At 35.4% G+C, this 14,568-nt stretch overlaps 15 non-coding genes across 15 annotated transcripts; 14 read left to right on the forward strand and 1 right to left on the reverse strand.

The window, feature by feature from the left end:
* Positions 1–659: 659 nt before the first annotated feature.
* Positions 660–798, forward strand: LOC134724087 (U4 spliceosomal RNA). The gene has a single exon (XR_010108406.1). It is a non-coding gene; the product is annotated as a U4 spliceosomal RNA (small nuclear RNA).
* A 909-nt stretch (positions 799–1,707) lies between these two features.
* Positions 1,708–1,846, forward strand: LOC134724088 (U4 spliceosomal RNA). Its single transcript, XR_010108407.1, has one exon. It is a non-coding gene; the product is annotated as a U4 spliceosomal RNA (small nuclear RNA).
* Positions 1,847–2,755: 909 nt separating this feature from the next.
* On the forward strand, positions 2,756–2,894 carry LOC134724089 (U4 spliceosomal RNA). The gene has a single exon (XR_010108408.1). It is a non-coding gene; the product is annotated as a U4 spliceosomal RNA (small nuclear RNA).
* A 909-nt stretch (positions 2,895–3,803) lies between these two features.
* On the forward strand, positions 3,804–3,942 carry LOC134724090 (U4 spliceosomal RNA). The gene has a single exon (XR_010108409.1). It is a non-coding gene; the product is annotated as a U4 spliceosomal RNA (small nuclear RNA).
* Positions 3,943–4,852: 910 nt separating this feature from the next.
* Positions 4,853–4,991, forward strand: LOC134724091 (U4 spliceosomal RNA). Its single transcript, XR_010108410.1, has one exon. It is a non-coding gene; the product is annotated as a U4 spliceosomal RNA (small nuclear RNA).
* A 910-nt stretch (positions 4,992–5,901) lies between these two features.
* Positions 5,902–6,040, forward strand: LOC134724092 (U4 spliceosomal RNA). The gene has a single exon (XR_010108411.1). It is a non-coding gene; the product is annotated as a U4 spliceosomal RNA (small nuclear RNA).
* Positions 6,041–6,882: 842 nt separating this feature from the next.
* On the reverse strand, positions 6,883–7,026 carry LOC134723890 (U4 spliceosomal RNA). The gene has a single exon (XR_010108220.1). It is a non-coding gene; the product is annotated as a U4 spliceosomal RNA (small nuclear RNA).
* On the forward strand, positions 7,011–7,149 carry LOC134723889 (U4 spliceosomal RNA). Its single transcript, XR_010108219.1, has one exon. It is a non-coding gene; the product is annotated as a U4 spliceosomal RNA (small nuclear RNA).
* Positions 7,150–8,059: 910 nt separating this feature from the next.
* Positions 8,060–8,198, forward strand: LOC134724094 (U4 spliceosomal RNA). Its single transcript, XR_010108413.1, has one exon. It is a non-coding gene; the product is annotated as a U4 spliceosomal RNA (small nuclear RNA).
* Positions 8,199–9,108: 910 nt separating this feature from the next.
* Positions 9,109–9,247, forward strand: LOC134724096 (U4 spliceosomal RNA). The gene has a single exon (XR_010108414.1). It is a non-coding gene; the product is annotated as a U4 spliceosomal RNA (small nuclear RNA).
* Positions 9,248–10,157: 910 nt separating this feature from the next.
* On the forward strand, positions 10,158–10,296 carry LOC134723881 (U4 spliceosomal RNA). The gene has a single exon (XR_010108211.1). It is a non-coding gene; the product is annotated as a U4 spliceosomal RNA (small nuclear RNA).
* Positions 10,297–11,206: 910 nt separating this feature from the next.
* LOC134724097 (U4 spliceosomal RNA) lies at positions 11,207–11,345 on the forward strand. Its single transcript, XR_010108415.1, has one exon. It is a non-coding gene; the product is annotated as a U4 spliceosomal RNA (small nuclear RNA).
* A 910-nt stretch (positions 11,346–12,255) lies between these two features.
* LOC134723882 (U4 spliceosomal RNA) lies at positions 12,256–12,394 on the forward strand. Its single transcript, XR_010108212.1, has one exon. It is a non-coding gene; the product is annotated as a U4 spliceosomal RNA (small nuclear RNA).
* Positions 12,395–13,304: 910 nt separating this feature from the next.
* On the forward strand, positions 13,305–13,443 carry LOC134724098 (U4 spliceosomal RNA). Its single transcript, XR_010108416.1, has one exon. It is a non-coding gene; the product is annotated as a U4 spliceosomal RNA (small nuclear RNA).
* Positions 13,444–14,353: 910 nt separating this feature from the next.
* On the forward strand, positions 14,354–14,492 carry LOC134724099 (U4 spliceosomal RNA). Its single transcript, XR_010108417.1, has one exon. It is a non-coding gene; the product is annotated as a U4 spliceosomal RNA (small nuclear RNA).
* The last annotated feature ends 76 nt before the right edge of the window (positions 14,493–14,568 follow it).

The following is a 14,568-nucleotide window of genomic DNA, read 5'->3' on the forward strand; positions in this document are numbered from 1 at the left end:
AACATGTGAAAATGACAAACACAGTGTTGATGCATCAAATCATTATAATACAAACTATTTCATTATTTTCATCATCTGTTTTGAAAAATGAATGCCACTTTTGGCGGTTTTGGTAGATTGTAAGTGACTAGGAGCATTATACCTAGAAAAATATCCGAACTCAACAGCCCCTCCCCCTTTTTTAAAAGAAATCATAAAAATCAAAATATGAATAGCTTTTTTATTTATTGCTTCAGCGCAGATTTTATCGACAGATGTAAAAATTATCGTAAACTATCGCTAAAAGATATTGAAATTCCTGTATTTCCGTCTTCTTATCCTGACATGCATGTAATATCCACCACTGGACGTTAAACGCCAATTCGTCCATCCATCTGAGAGATTGTATATATGCGTATACACTACGTAGTTTCCTGAGAGATTATCTCCCCATTAATATAGCCACTATACAAACTTGTGTTTTCTCAACTATAACAGCCGTTTGTCATTTCAGTGATCATCAAAAAGGATGAGACTCTTTCAAATGTAAATTAATGCGAAGTACAAAAGGTAGAACAATGTTAGCTATCCAAAATTTTGCACGGAATAAAATTACTAGAATACCTTTGATAAAGTAAATGTAGTTTAAAACAAACAGTGTACACTGTACGTTATTCATTAGCTTTGCGCAGTGGCGGTACCATAGCCGATGAGGTTTATCCGAGGCGTGGTTATTGCTAGTTGAAAACTATACCCAATACCCCGCGCTGATGCCTGAAATACGGCAGCAGTCGCAATTTCTGAACGCCTCTACGGAGGCAATGATACACAATTAAATATAGAAAAGTCCACCAAACCAACTGCTTTGAAACATATGACAAAATGCTAAAGTAGTATTCAAGTCATTTTCTTTTACTAGGTAAATCTAATGATCAGATAACACAATTTGGCGAAACAAAAATTCGCATGATCTCATTCTTTTAGGTTAAATGAGGTGCATTGAAGTACTCAACATTTTCCAGATTGATCTCTATCATCTACATCCTCCTTACCAGTGAGTGTTGTGACTGAACATGTGAAAATGACAAACACAGTGTTGATGCATCAAATCATTATAATACAAACTATTTCATTATTTCATCATCTGTTTTGAAAAATGAATGCCACTTTTGGCGGTTTTGGTAGATTGTAAGTGACTAGGAGCATTATACCTAGAAAAATATCCGAACTCAACAGCCCCTCCCCCTTTTTTAAAAGAAATCATAAAAATCAAAATATGAATAGCTTTTTTATTTATTGCTTCAGCGCAGATTTTATCGACAGATGTAAAAATTATCGTAAACTATCGCTAAAAGATATTGAAATTCCTGTATTTCCGTCTTCTTATCCTGACATGCATGTAATATCCACCACTGGACGTTAAACGCCAATTCGTCCATCCATCTGAGAGATTGTATATATGCGTATACACTACGTAGTTTCCTGAGAGATTATCTCCCCATTAATATAGCCACTATACAAACTTGTGTTTTCTCAACTATAACAGCCGTTTGTCATTTCAGTGATCATCAAAAAGGATGAGACTCTTTCAAATGTAAATTAATGCGAAGTACAAAAGGTAGAACAATGTTAGCTATCCAAAATTTTGCACGGAATAAAATTACTAGAATACCTTTGATAAAGTAAATGTAGTTTAAAACAAACAGTGTACACTGTACGTTATTCATTAGCTTTGCGCAGTGGCGGTACCATAGCCGATGAGGTTTATCCGAGGCGTGGTTATTGCTAGTTGAAAACTATACCCAATACCCCGCGCTGATGCCTGAAATACGGCAGCAGTCGCAATTTCTGAACGCCTCTACGGAGGCAATGATACACAATTAAATATAGAAAAGTCCACCAAACCAACTGCTTTGAAACATATGACAAAATGCTAAAGTAGTATTCAAGTCATTTTCTTTTACTAGGTAAATCTAATGATCAGATAACACAATTTGGCGAAACAAAAATTCGCATGATCTCATTCTTTTAGGTTAAATGAGGTGCATTGAAGTACTCAACATTTTCCAGATTGATCTCTATCATCTACATCCTCCTTACCAGTGAGTGTTGTGACTGAACATGTGAAAATGACAAACACAGTGTTGATGCATCAAATCATTATAATACAAACTATTTCATTATTTCATCATCTGTTTTGAAAAATGAATGCCACTTTTGGCGGTTTTGGTAGATTGTAAGTGACTAGGAGCATTATACCTAGAAAAATATCCGAACTCAACAGCCCCTCCCCCTTTTTTAAAAGAAATCATAAAAATCAAAATATGAATAGCTTTTTTATTTATTGCTTCAGCGCAGATTTTATCGACAGATGTAAAAATTATCGTAAACTATCGCTAAAAGATATTGAAATTCCTGTATTTCCGTCTTCTTATCCTGACATGCATGTAATATCCACCACTGGACGTTAAACGCCAATTCGTCCATCCATCTGAGAGATTGTATATATGCGTATACACTACGTAGTTTCCTGAGAGATTATCTCCCCATTAATATAGCCACTATACAAACTTGTGTTTTCTCAACTATAACAGCCGTTTGTCATTTCAGTGATCATCAAAAAGGATGAGACTCTTTCAAATGTAAATTAATGCGAAGTACAAAAGGTAGAACAATGTTAGCTATCCAAAATTTTGCACGGAATAAAATTACTAGAATACCTTTGATAAAGTAAATGTAGTTTAAAACAAACAGTGTACACTGTACGTTATTCATTAGCTTTGCGCAGTGGCGGTACCATAGCCGATGAGGTTTATCCGAGGCGTGGTTATTGCTAGTTGAAAACTATACCCAATACCCCGCGCTGATGCCTGAAATACGGCAGCAGTCGCAATTTCTGAACGCCTCTACGGAGGCAATGATACACAATTAAATATAGAAAAGTCCACCAAACCAACTGCTTTGAAACATATGACAAAATGCTTAAGTAGTATTCAAGTCATTTTCTTGTACTAGGTAAATCTAATGATCAGATAACACAATTTGGCGAAACAAAAATTCGCATGATCTCATTCTTTTAGGTTAAATGAGGTGCATTGAAGTACTCAACATTTTCCAGATTGATCTCTATCATCTACATCCTCCTTACCAGTGAGTGTTGTGACTGAACATGTGAAAATGACAAACACAGTGTTGATGCATCAAATCATTATAATACAAACTATTTCATTATTTCATCATCTGTTTTGAAAAATGAATGCCACTTTTGGCGGTTTTGGTAGATTGTAAGTGACTAGGAGCATTATACCTAGAAAAATATCCGAACTCAACAGCCCCTCCCCCTTTTTTAAAAGAAATCATAAAAATCAAAATATGAATAGCTTTTTTATTTATTGCTTCAGCGCAGATTTTATCGACAGATGTAAAAATTATCGTAAACTATCGCTAAAAGATATTGAAATTCCTGTATTTCCGTCTTCTTATCCTGACATGCATGTAATATCCACCACTGGACGTTAAACGCCAATTCGTCCATCCATCTGAGAGATTGTATATATGCGTATACACTACGTAGTTTCCTGAGAGATTATCTCCCCATTAATATAGCCACTATACAAACTTGTGTTTTCTCAACTATAACAGCCGTTTGTCATTTCAGTGATCATCAAAAAGGATGAGACTCTTTCAAATGTAAATTAATGCGAAGTACAAAAGGTAGAACAATGTTAGCTATCCAAAATTTTGCACGGAATAAAATTACTAGAATACCTTTGATAAAGTAAATGTAGTTTAAAACAAACAGTGTACACTGTACGTTATTCATTAGCTTTGCGCAGTGGCGGTACCATAGCCGATGAGGTTTATCCGAGGCGTGGTTATTGCTAGTTGAAAACTATACCCAATACCCCGCGCTGATGCCTGAAATACGGCAGCAGTCGCAATTTCTGAACGCCTCTACGGAGGCAATGATACACAATTAAATATAGAAAAGTCCACCAAACCAACTGCTTTGAAACATATGACAAAATGCTAAAGTAGTATTCAAGTCATTTTCTTGTACTAGGTAAATCTAATGATCAGATAACACAATTTGGCGAAACAAAAATTCGCATGATCTCATTCTTTTAGGTTAAATGAGGTGCATTGAAGTACTCAACATTTTCCAGATTGATCTCTATCATCTACATCCTCCTTACCAGTGAGTGTTGTGACTGAACATGTGAAAATGACAAACACAGTGTTGATGCATCAAATCATTATAATACAAACTATTTCATTATTTTCATCATCTGTTTTGAAAAATGAATGCCACTTTTGGCGGTTTTGGTAGATTGTAAGTGACTAGGAGCATTATACCTAGAAAAATATCCGAACTCAACAGCCCCTCCCCCTTTTTTAAAAGAAATCATAAAAATCAAAATATGAATAGCTTTTTTATTTATTGCTTCAGCGCAGATTTTATCGACAGATGTAAAAATTATCGTAAACTATCGCTAAAAGATATTGAAATTCCTGTATTTCCGTCTTCTTATCCTGACATGCATGTAATATCCACCACTGGACGTTAAACGCCAATTCGTCCATCCATCTGAGAGATTGTATATATGCGTATACACTACGTAGTTTCCTGAGAGATTATCTCCCCATTAATATAGCCACTATACAAACTTGTGTTTTCTCAACTATATCAGCCGTTTGTCATTTCAGTGATCATCAAAAAGGATGAGACTCTTTCAAATGTAAATTAATGCGAAGTACAAAAGGTAGAACAATGTTAGCTATCCAAAATTTTGCACGGAATAAAATTACTAGAATACCTTTGATAAAGTAAATGTAGTTTAAAACAAACAGTGTACACTGTACGTTATTCATTAGCTTTGCGCAGTGGCGGTACCATAGCCGATGAGGTTTATCCGAGGCGTGGTTATTGCTAGTTGAAAACTATACCCAATACCCCGCGCTGATGCCTGAAATACGGCAGCAGTCGCAATTTCTGAACGCCTCTACGGAGGCAATGATACACAATTAAATATAGAAAAGTCCACCAAACCAACTGCTTTGAAACATATGACAAAATGCTAAAGTAGTATTCAAGTCATTTTCTTGTACTAGGTAAATCTAATGATCAGATAACACAATTTGGCGAAACAAAAATTCGCATGATCTCATTCTTTTAGGTTAAATGAGGTGCATTGAAGTACTCAACATTTTCCAGATTGATCTCTATCATCTACATCCTCCTTACCAGTGAGTGTTGTGACTGAACATGTGAAAATGACAAACACAGTGTTGATGCATCAAATCATTATAATACAAACTATTTCATTATTTTCATCATCTGTTTTGAAAAATGAATGCCACTTTTGGCGGTTTTGGTAGATTGTAAGTGACTAGGAGCATTATACCTAGAAAAATATCCGAACTCAACAGCCCCTCCCCCTTTTTTAAAAGAAATCATAAAAATCAAAATATGAATAGCTTTTTTATTTATTGCTTCAGCGCAGATTTTATCGACAGATGTAAAAATTATCGTAAACTATCGCTAAAAGATATTGAAATTCCTGTATTTCCGTCTTCTTATCCTGACATGCATGTAATATCCACCACTGGACGTTAAACGCCAATTCGTCCATCCATCTGAGAGATTGTATATATGCGTATACACTACGTAGTTTCCTGAGAGATTATCTCCCCATTAATATAGCCACTATACAAACTTGTGTTTTCTCAACTATAACAGCCGTTTGTCATTTCAGTGATCATCAAAAAGGATGAGACTCTTTCAAATGTAAATTAATGCGAAGTACAAAAGGTAGAACAATGTTAGCTATCCAAAATTTTGCACGGAATAAAATTACTAGAATACCTTTGATAAAGTAAATGTAGTTTAAAACAAACAGTGTACACTGTACGTTATTCATTAGCTTTGCGCAGTGGCGGTACCATAGCCGATGAGGTTTATCCGAGGCGTGGTTATTGCTAGTTGAAAACTATACCCAATACCCCGCGCTGATGCCTGAAATACGGCAGCAGTCGCAATTTCTGAACGCCTCTACGGAGGCAATGATACACAATTAAATATAGAAAAGTCCACCAAACCAACTGCTTTGAAACATATGACAAAATGCTAAAGTAGTATTCAAGTCATTTTCTTGTACTAGGTAAATCTAATGATCAGATAACACAATTTGGCGAAACAAAAATTCGCATGATCTCATTCTTTTAGGTTAAATGAGGTGCATTGAAGTACTCAACATTTTCCAGATTGATCTCTATCATCTACATCCTCCTTACCAGTGAGTGTTGTGACTGAACATGTGAAAATGACAAACACAGTGTTGATGCATCAAATCATTATAATACAAACTATTTCATTATTTTCATCATCTGTTTTGAAAAATGAATGCCACTTTTGGCGGTTTTGGTAGATTGTAAGTGACTAGGAGCATTATACCTAGAAAAATATCCGAACTCAACAGCCCCTCCCCCTTTTTTAAAAGAAATCATAAACATCAAAATATGAATAGCTTTTTTATTTATTGCTTCAGCGCAGATTTTATCGACAGATGTAAAAATTATCGTAAACTATCGCTAAAAGATATTGAAATTCCTGTATTTCCGTCTTCTTATCCTGACATGCATGTAATATCCACCACTGGACGTTAAACGCCAATTCGTCCATCCATCTGAGAGATTGTATATATGCGTATACACTACGTAGTTTCCTGAGAGATTATCTCCCCATTAATATAGCCACTATACAAACTTGTGTTTTCTCAACTATAACAGCCGTTTGTCATTTCAGTGATCATCAAAAAGGATGAGACTCTTTCAAATGTAAATTAATGCGAAGTACAAAAGGTAGAACAATGTTAGCTATCCAAAATTTTGCACGGAATAAAATTACTAGAATACCTTTGATAAAGTAAATGTAGTTTAAAACAAACAGTGTACACTTTACGTTATTCATTGGGTATAGTTTTCAACTAGCAATAACCACGCCTCGGATAAACCTCATCGGCTATGGTACCGCCACTGCGCAGTGGCGGTACCATAGCCGATGAGGTTTATCCGAGGCGTGGTTATTGCTAGTTGAAAACTATACCCAATACCCCGCGCTGATGCCTGAAATACGACAGCAGTCGCAATTTCTGAACGCCTCTACGGAGGCAATGATACACAATTAAATATAGAAAAGTCCACCAAACCAACTGCTTTGAAACATATGACAAAATGCTAAAGTAGTATTCAAGTCATTTTCTTGTACTAGGTAAATCTAATGATCAGATAACACAATTTGGCGAAACAAAAATTCGCATGATCTCATTCTTTTAGGTTAAATGAGGTGCATTGAAGTACTCAACATTTTCCAGATTGATCTCTATCATCTACATCCTCCTTACCAGTGAGTGTTGTGACTGAACATGTGAAAATGACAAACACAGTGTTGATGCATCAAATCATTATAATACAAACTATTTCATTATTTTCATCATCTGTTTTGAAAAATGAATGCCACTTTTGGCGGTTTTGGTAGATTGTAAGTGACTAGGAGCATTATACCTAGAAAAATATCCGAACTCAACAGCCCCTCCCCCTTTTTTAAAAGAAATCATAAAAATCAAAATATGAATAGCTTTTTTATTTATTGCTTCAGCGCAGATTTTATCGACAGATGTAAAAATTATCGTAAACTATCGCTAAAAGATATTGAAATTCCTGTATTTCCGTCTTCTTATCCTGACATGCATGTAATATCCACCACTGGACGTTAAACGCCAATTCGTCCATCCATCTGAGAGATTGTATATATGCGTATACACTACGTAGTTTCCTGAGAGATTATCTCCCCATTAATATAGCCACTATACAAACTTGTGTTTTCTCAACTATAACAGCCGTTTGTCATTTCAGTGATCATCAAAAAGGATGAGACTCTTTCAAATGTAAATTAATGCGAAGTACAAAAGGTAGAACAATGTTAGCTATCCAAAATTTTGCACGGAATAAAATTACTAGAATACCTTTGATAAAGTAAATGTAGTTTAAAACAAACAGTGTACACTGTACGTTATTCATTAGCTTTGCGCAGTGGCGGTACCATAGCCGATGAGGTTTATCCGAGGCGTGGTTATTGCTAGTTGAAAACTATACCCAATACCCCGCGCTGATGCCTGAAATACGGCAGCAGTCGCAATTTCTGAACGCCTCTACGGAGGCAATGATACACAATTAAATATAGAAAAGTCCACCAAACCAACTGCTTTGAAACATATGACAAAATGCTAAAGTAGTATTCAAGTCATTTTCTTGTACTAGGTAAATCTAATGATCAGATAACACAATTTGGCGAAACAAAAATTCGCATGATCTCATTCTTTTAGGTTAAATGAGATGCATTGAAGTACTCAACATTTTCCAGATTGATCTCTATCATCTACATCCTCCTTACCAGTGAGTGTTGTGACTGAACATGTGAAAATGACAAACACAGTGTTGATGCATCAAATCATTATAATACAAACTATTTCATTATTTTCATCATCTGTTTTGAAAAATGAATGCCACTTTTGGCGGTTTTGGTAGATTGTAAGTGACTAGGAGCATTATACCTAGAAAAATATCCGAACTCAACAGCCCCTCCCCCTTTTTTAAAAGAAATCATAAAAATCAAAATATGAATAGCTTTTTTATTTATTGCTTCAGCGCAGATTTTATCGACAGATGTAAAAATTATCGTAAACTATCGCTAAAAGATATTGAAATTCCTGTATTTCCGTCTTCTTATCCTGACATGCATGTAATATCCACCACTGGACGTTAAACGCCAATTCGTCCATCCATCTGAGAGATTGTATATATGCGTATACACTACGTAGTTTCCTGAGAGATTATCTCCCCATTAATATAGCCACTATACAAACTTGTGTTTTCTCAACTATAACAGCCGTTTGTCATTTCAGTGATCATCAAAAAGGATGAGACTCTTTCAAATGTAAATTAATGCGAAGTACAAAAGGTAGAACAATGTTAGCTATCCAAAATTTTGCACGGAATAAAATTACTAGAATACCTTTGATAAAGTAAATGTAGTTTAAAACAAACAGTGTACACTGTACGTTATTCATTAGCTTTGCGCAGTGGCGGTACCATAGCCGATGAGGTTTATCCGAGGCGTGGTTATTGCTAGTTGAAAACTATACCCAATACCCCGCGCTGATGCCTGAAATACGGCAGCAGTCGCAATTTCTGAACGCCTCTACGGAGGCAATGATACACAATTAAATATAGAAAAGTCCACCAAACCAACTGCTTTGAAACATATGACAAAATGCTAAAGTAGTATTCAAGTCATTTTCTTGTACTAGGTAAATCTAATGATCAGATAACACAATTTGGCGAAACAAAAATTCGCATGATCTCATTCTTTTAGGTTAAATGAGGTGCATTGAAGTACTCAACATTTTCCAGATTGATCTCTATCATCTACATCCTCCTTACCAGTGAGTGTTGTGACTGAACATGTGAAAATGACAAACACAGTGTTGATGCATCAAATCATTATAATACAAACTATTTCATTATTTTCATCATCTGTTTTGAAAAATGAATGCCACTTTTGGCGGTTTTGGTAGATTGTAAGTGACTAGGAGCATTATACCTAGAAAAATATCCGAACTCAACAGCCCCTCCCCCTTTTTTAAAAGAAATCATAAAAATCAAAATATGAATAGCTTTTTTATTTATTGCTTCAGCGCAGATTTTATCGACAGATGTAAAAATTATCGTAAACTATCGCTAAAAGATATTGAAATTCCTGTATTTCCGTCTTCTTATCCTGACATGCATGTAATATCCACCACTGGACGTTAAACGCCAATTCGTCCATCCATCTGAGAGATTGTATATATGCGTATACACTACGTAGTTTCCTGAGAGATTATCTCCCCATTAATATAGCCACTATACAAACTTGTGTTTTCTCAACTATAACAGCCGTTTGTCATTTCAGTGATCATCAAAAAGGATGAGACTCTTTCAAATGTAAATTAATGCGAAGTACAAAAGGTAGAACAATGTTAGCTATCCAAAATTTTGCACGGAATAAAATTACTAGAATACCTTTGATAAAGTAAATGTAGTTTAAAACAAACAGTGTACACTGTACGTTATTCATTAGCTTTGCGCAGTGGCGGTACCATAGCCGATGAGGTTTATCCGAGGCGTGGTTATTGCTAGTTGAAAACTATACCCAATACCTCGCGCTGATGCCTGAAATACGGCAGCAGTCGCAATTTCTGAACGCCTCTACGGAGGCAATGATACACAATTAAATATAGAAAAGTCCACCAAACCAACTGCTTTGAAACATATGACAAAATGCTAAAGTAGTATTCAAGTCATTTTCTTGTACTAGGTAAATCTAATGATCAGATAACACAATTTGGCGAAACAAAAATTCGCATGATCTCATTCTTTTAGGTTAAATGAGGTGCATTGAAGTACTCAACATTTTCCAGATTGATCTCTATCATCTACATCCTCCTTACCAGTGAGTGTTGTGACTGAACATGTGAAAATGACAAACACAGTGTTGATGCATCAAATCATTATAATACAAACTATTTCATTATTTTCATCATCTGTTTTGAAAAATGAATGCCACTTTTGGCGGTTTTGGTAGATTGTAAGTGAGTAGGAGCATTATACCTAGAAAAATATCCGAACTCAACAGCCCCTCCCCCTTTTTTAAAAGAAATCATAAAAATCAAAATATGAATAGCTTTTTTATTTATTGCTTCAGCGCAGATTTTATCGACAGATGTAAAAATTATCGTAAACTATCGCTAAAAGATATTGAAATTCCTGTATTTCCGTCTTCTTATCCTGACATGCATGTAATATCCACCACTGGACGTTAAACGCCAATTCGTCCATCCATCTGAGAGATTGTATATATGCGTATACACTACGTAGTTTCCTGAGAGATTATCTCCCCATTAATATAGCCACTATACAAACTTGTGTTTTCTCAACTATAACAGCCGTTTGTCATTTCAGTGATCATCAAAAAGGATGAGACTCTTTCAAATGTAAATTAATGCGAAGTACAAAAGGTAGAACAATGTTAGCTATCCAAAATTTTGCACGGAATAAAATTACTAGAATACCTTTGATAAAGTAAATGTAGTTTAAAACAAACAGTGTACACTGTACGTTATTCATTAGCTTTGCGCAGTGGCGGTACCATAGCCGATGAGGTTTATCCGAGGCGTGGTTATTGCTAGTTGAAAACTATACCCAATACCCCGCGCTGATGCCTGAAATACGGCAGCAGTCGCAATTTCTGAACGCCTCTACGGAGGCAATGATACACAATTAAATATAGAAAAGTCCACCAAACCAACTGCTTTGAAACATATGACAAAATGCTAAAGTAGTATTCAAGTCATTTTCTTGTACTAGGTAAATCTAATGATCAGATAACACAATTTGGCGAAACAAAAATTCGCATGATCTCATTCTTTTAGGTTAAATGAGGTGCATTGAAGTACTCAACATTTTCCAGATTGATCTCTATCATCTACATCCTCCTTACCAGTGAGTGTTGTGACTGAACATGTGAAAATGACAAACACAGTGTTGATGCATCAAATCATTATAATACAAACTATTTCATTATTTTCATCATCTGTTTTGAAAAATGAATGCCACTTTTGGCGGTTTTGGTAGATTGTAAGTGACTAGGAGCATTATACCTAGAAAAATATCCGAACTCAACAGCCCCTCCCCCTTTTTTAAAAGAAATCATAAAAATCAAAATATGAATAGCTTTTTTATTTATTGCTTCAGCGCAGATTTTATCGACAGATGTAAAAATTATCGTAAACTATCGCTAAAAGATATTGAAATTCCTGTATTTCCGTCTTCTTATCCTGACATGCATGTAATATCCACCACTGGACGTTAAACGCCAATTCGTCCATCCATCTGAGAGATTGTATATATGCGTATACACTACGTAGTTTCCTGAGAGATTATCTCCCCATTAATATAGCCACTATACAAACTTGTGTTTTCTCAACTATAACAGCCGTTTGTCATTTCAGTGATCATCAAAAAGGATGAGACTCTTTCAAATGTAAATTAATGCGAAGTACAAAAGGTAGAACAATGTTAGCTATCCAAAATTTTGCACGGAATAAAATTACTAGAATACCTTTGATAAAGTAAATGTAGTTTAAAACAAACAGTGTACACTGTACGTTATTCATTAGCTTTGCGCAGTGGCGGTACCATAGCCGATGAGGTTTATCCGAGGCGTGGTTATTGCTAGTTGAAAACTATACCCAATACCTCGCGCTGATGCCTGAAATACGGCAGCAGTCGCAATTTCTGAACGCCTCTACGGAGGCAATGATACACAATTAAATATAGAAAAGTCCACCAAACCAACTGCTTTGAAACATATGACAAAATGCTAAAGTAGTATTCAAGTCATTTTCTTGTACTAGGTAAATCTAATGATCAGATAACACAATTTGGCGAAACAAAAATTCGCATGATCTCATTCTTTTAGGTTAAATGAGGTGCATTGAAGTACTCAACATTTTCCAGATTGATCTCTATCATCTACATCCTCCTTACCAGTGAGTGTTGTGACTGAACATGTGAAAATGACAAACACAGTGTTGATGCATCAAATCATTATAATACAAACTATTTCATTATTTTCATCATCTGTTTTGAAAAATGAATGCCACTTTTGGCGGTTTTGGTAGATTGTAAGTGAGTAGGAGCATTATACCTAGAAAAATATCCGAACTCAACAGCCCCTCCCCCTTTTTTAAAAGAAATCATAAAAATCAAAATATGAATAGCTTTTTTATTTATTGCTTCAGCGCAGATTTTATCGACAGATGTAAAAATTATCGTAAACTATCGCTAAAAGATATTGAAATTCCTGTATTTCCGTCTTCTTATCCTGACATGCATGTAATATCCACCACTGGACGTTAAACGCCAATTCGTCCATCCATCTGAGAGATTGTATATATGCGTATACACTACGTAGTTTCCTGAGAGATTATCTCCCCATTAATATAGCCACTATACAAACTTGTGTTTTCTCAACTATAACAGCCGTTTGTCATTTCAGTGATCATCAAAAAGGATGAGACTCTTTCAAATGTAAATTAATGCGAAGTACAAAAGGTAGAACAATGTTAGCTATCCAAAATTTTGCACGGAATAAAATTACTAGAATACCTTTGATAAAGTAAATGTAGTTTAAAACAAACAGTGTACACTGTACGTTATTCATTAGCTTTGCGCAGTGGCGGTACCATAGCCGATGAGGTTTATCCGAGGCGTGGTTATTGCTAGTTGAAAACTATACCCAATACCCCGCGCTGATGCCTGAAATACGGCAGCAGTCGCAATTTCTGAACGCCTCTACGGAGGCAATGATACACAATTAAATATAGAAAAGTCCACCAAACCAACTGCTTTGAAACATATGACAAAATGCTAAAGTAGTATTCAAGTCATTTTCTTGTACTAGGTAAATCTAATGATCAGATAACACAATTTGGCGAAACAAAAATTCGCATGATCTCATTCTTTTAGGTTAAATGAGGTGCATTGAAGTACTCAACATTTTCCAGATTGATCTCTATCATCTACATCCTCCTTACCAGTGAGTGTTGTGACTGAACATGTGAAAATGACAAACACAGTGTTGATGCATCAAATCATTATAATACAAACTATTTCATTATTTTCATCATCTGTTTTGAAAAATGAATGCCACTTTTGGCGGTTTTGGTAGATTGTAAGTGACTAGGAGCATTATACCTAGAAAAATATCCGAACTCAACAGCCCCTCCCCCTTTTTTAAAAGAAATCATAAAAATCAAAATATGAATAGCTTTTTTATTTATTGCTTCAGCGCAGATTTTATCGACAGATGTAAAAATTATCGTAAACTATCGCTAAAAGATATTGAAATTCCTGTATTTCCGTCTTCTTATCCTGACATGCATGTAATATCCACCACTGGACGTTAAACGCCAATTCGTCCATCCATCTGAGAGATTGTATATATGCGTATACACTACGTAGTTTCCTGAGAGATTATCTCCCCATTAATATAGCCACTATACAAACTTGTGTTTTCTCAACTATAACAGCCGTTTGTCATTTCAGTGATCATCAAAAAGGATGAGACTCTTTCAAATGTAAATTAATGCGAAGTACAAAAGGTAGAACAATGTTAGCTATCCAAAATTTTGCACGGAATAAAATTACTAGAATACCTTTGATAAAGTAAATGTAGTTTAAAACAAACAGTGTACACTGTACGTTATTCATTAGCTTTGCGCAGTGGCGGTACCATAGCCGATGAGGTTTATCCGAGGCGTGGTTATTGCTAGTTGAAAACTATACCCAATACCCCGCGCTGATGCCTGAAATACGGCAGCAGTCGCAATTTCTGAACGCCTCTACGGAGGCAATGATACACAATTAAATATAGAAAAGTCCACCAAACCAACTGCTTTGAAACATATGACAAAATGCTAAAGTAGT

Source organism: Mytilus trossulus, chromosome 6 (assembly GCF_036588685.1).
Source record: "Mytilus trossulus isolate FHL-02 chromosome 6, PNRI_Mtr1.1.1.hap1, whole genome shotgun sequence".
Taxonomy (NCBI): domain Eukaryota; kingdom Metazoa; phylum Mollusca; class Bivalvia; order Mytilida; family Mytilidae; genus Mytilus; species Mytilus trossulus.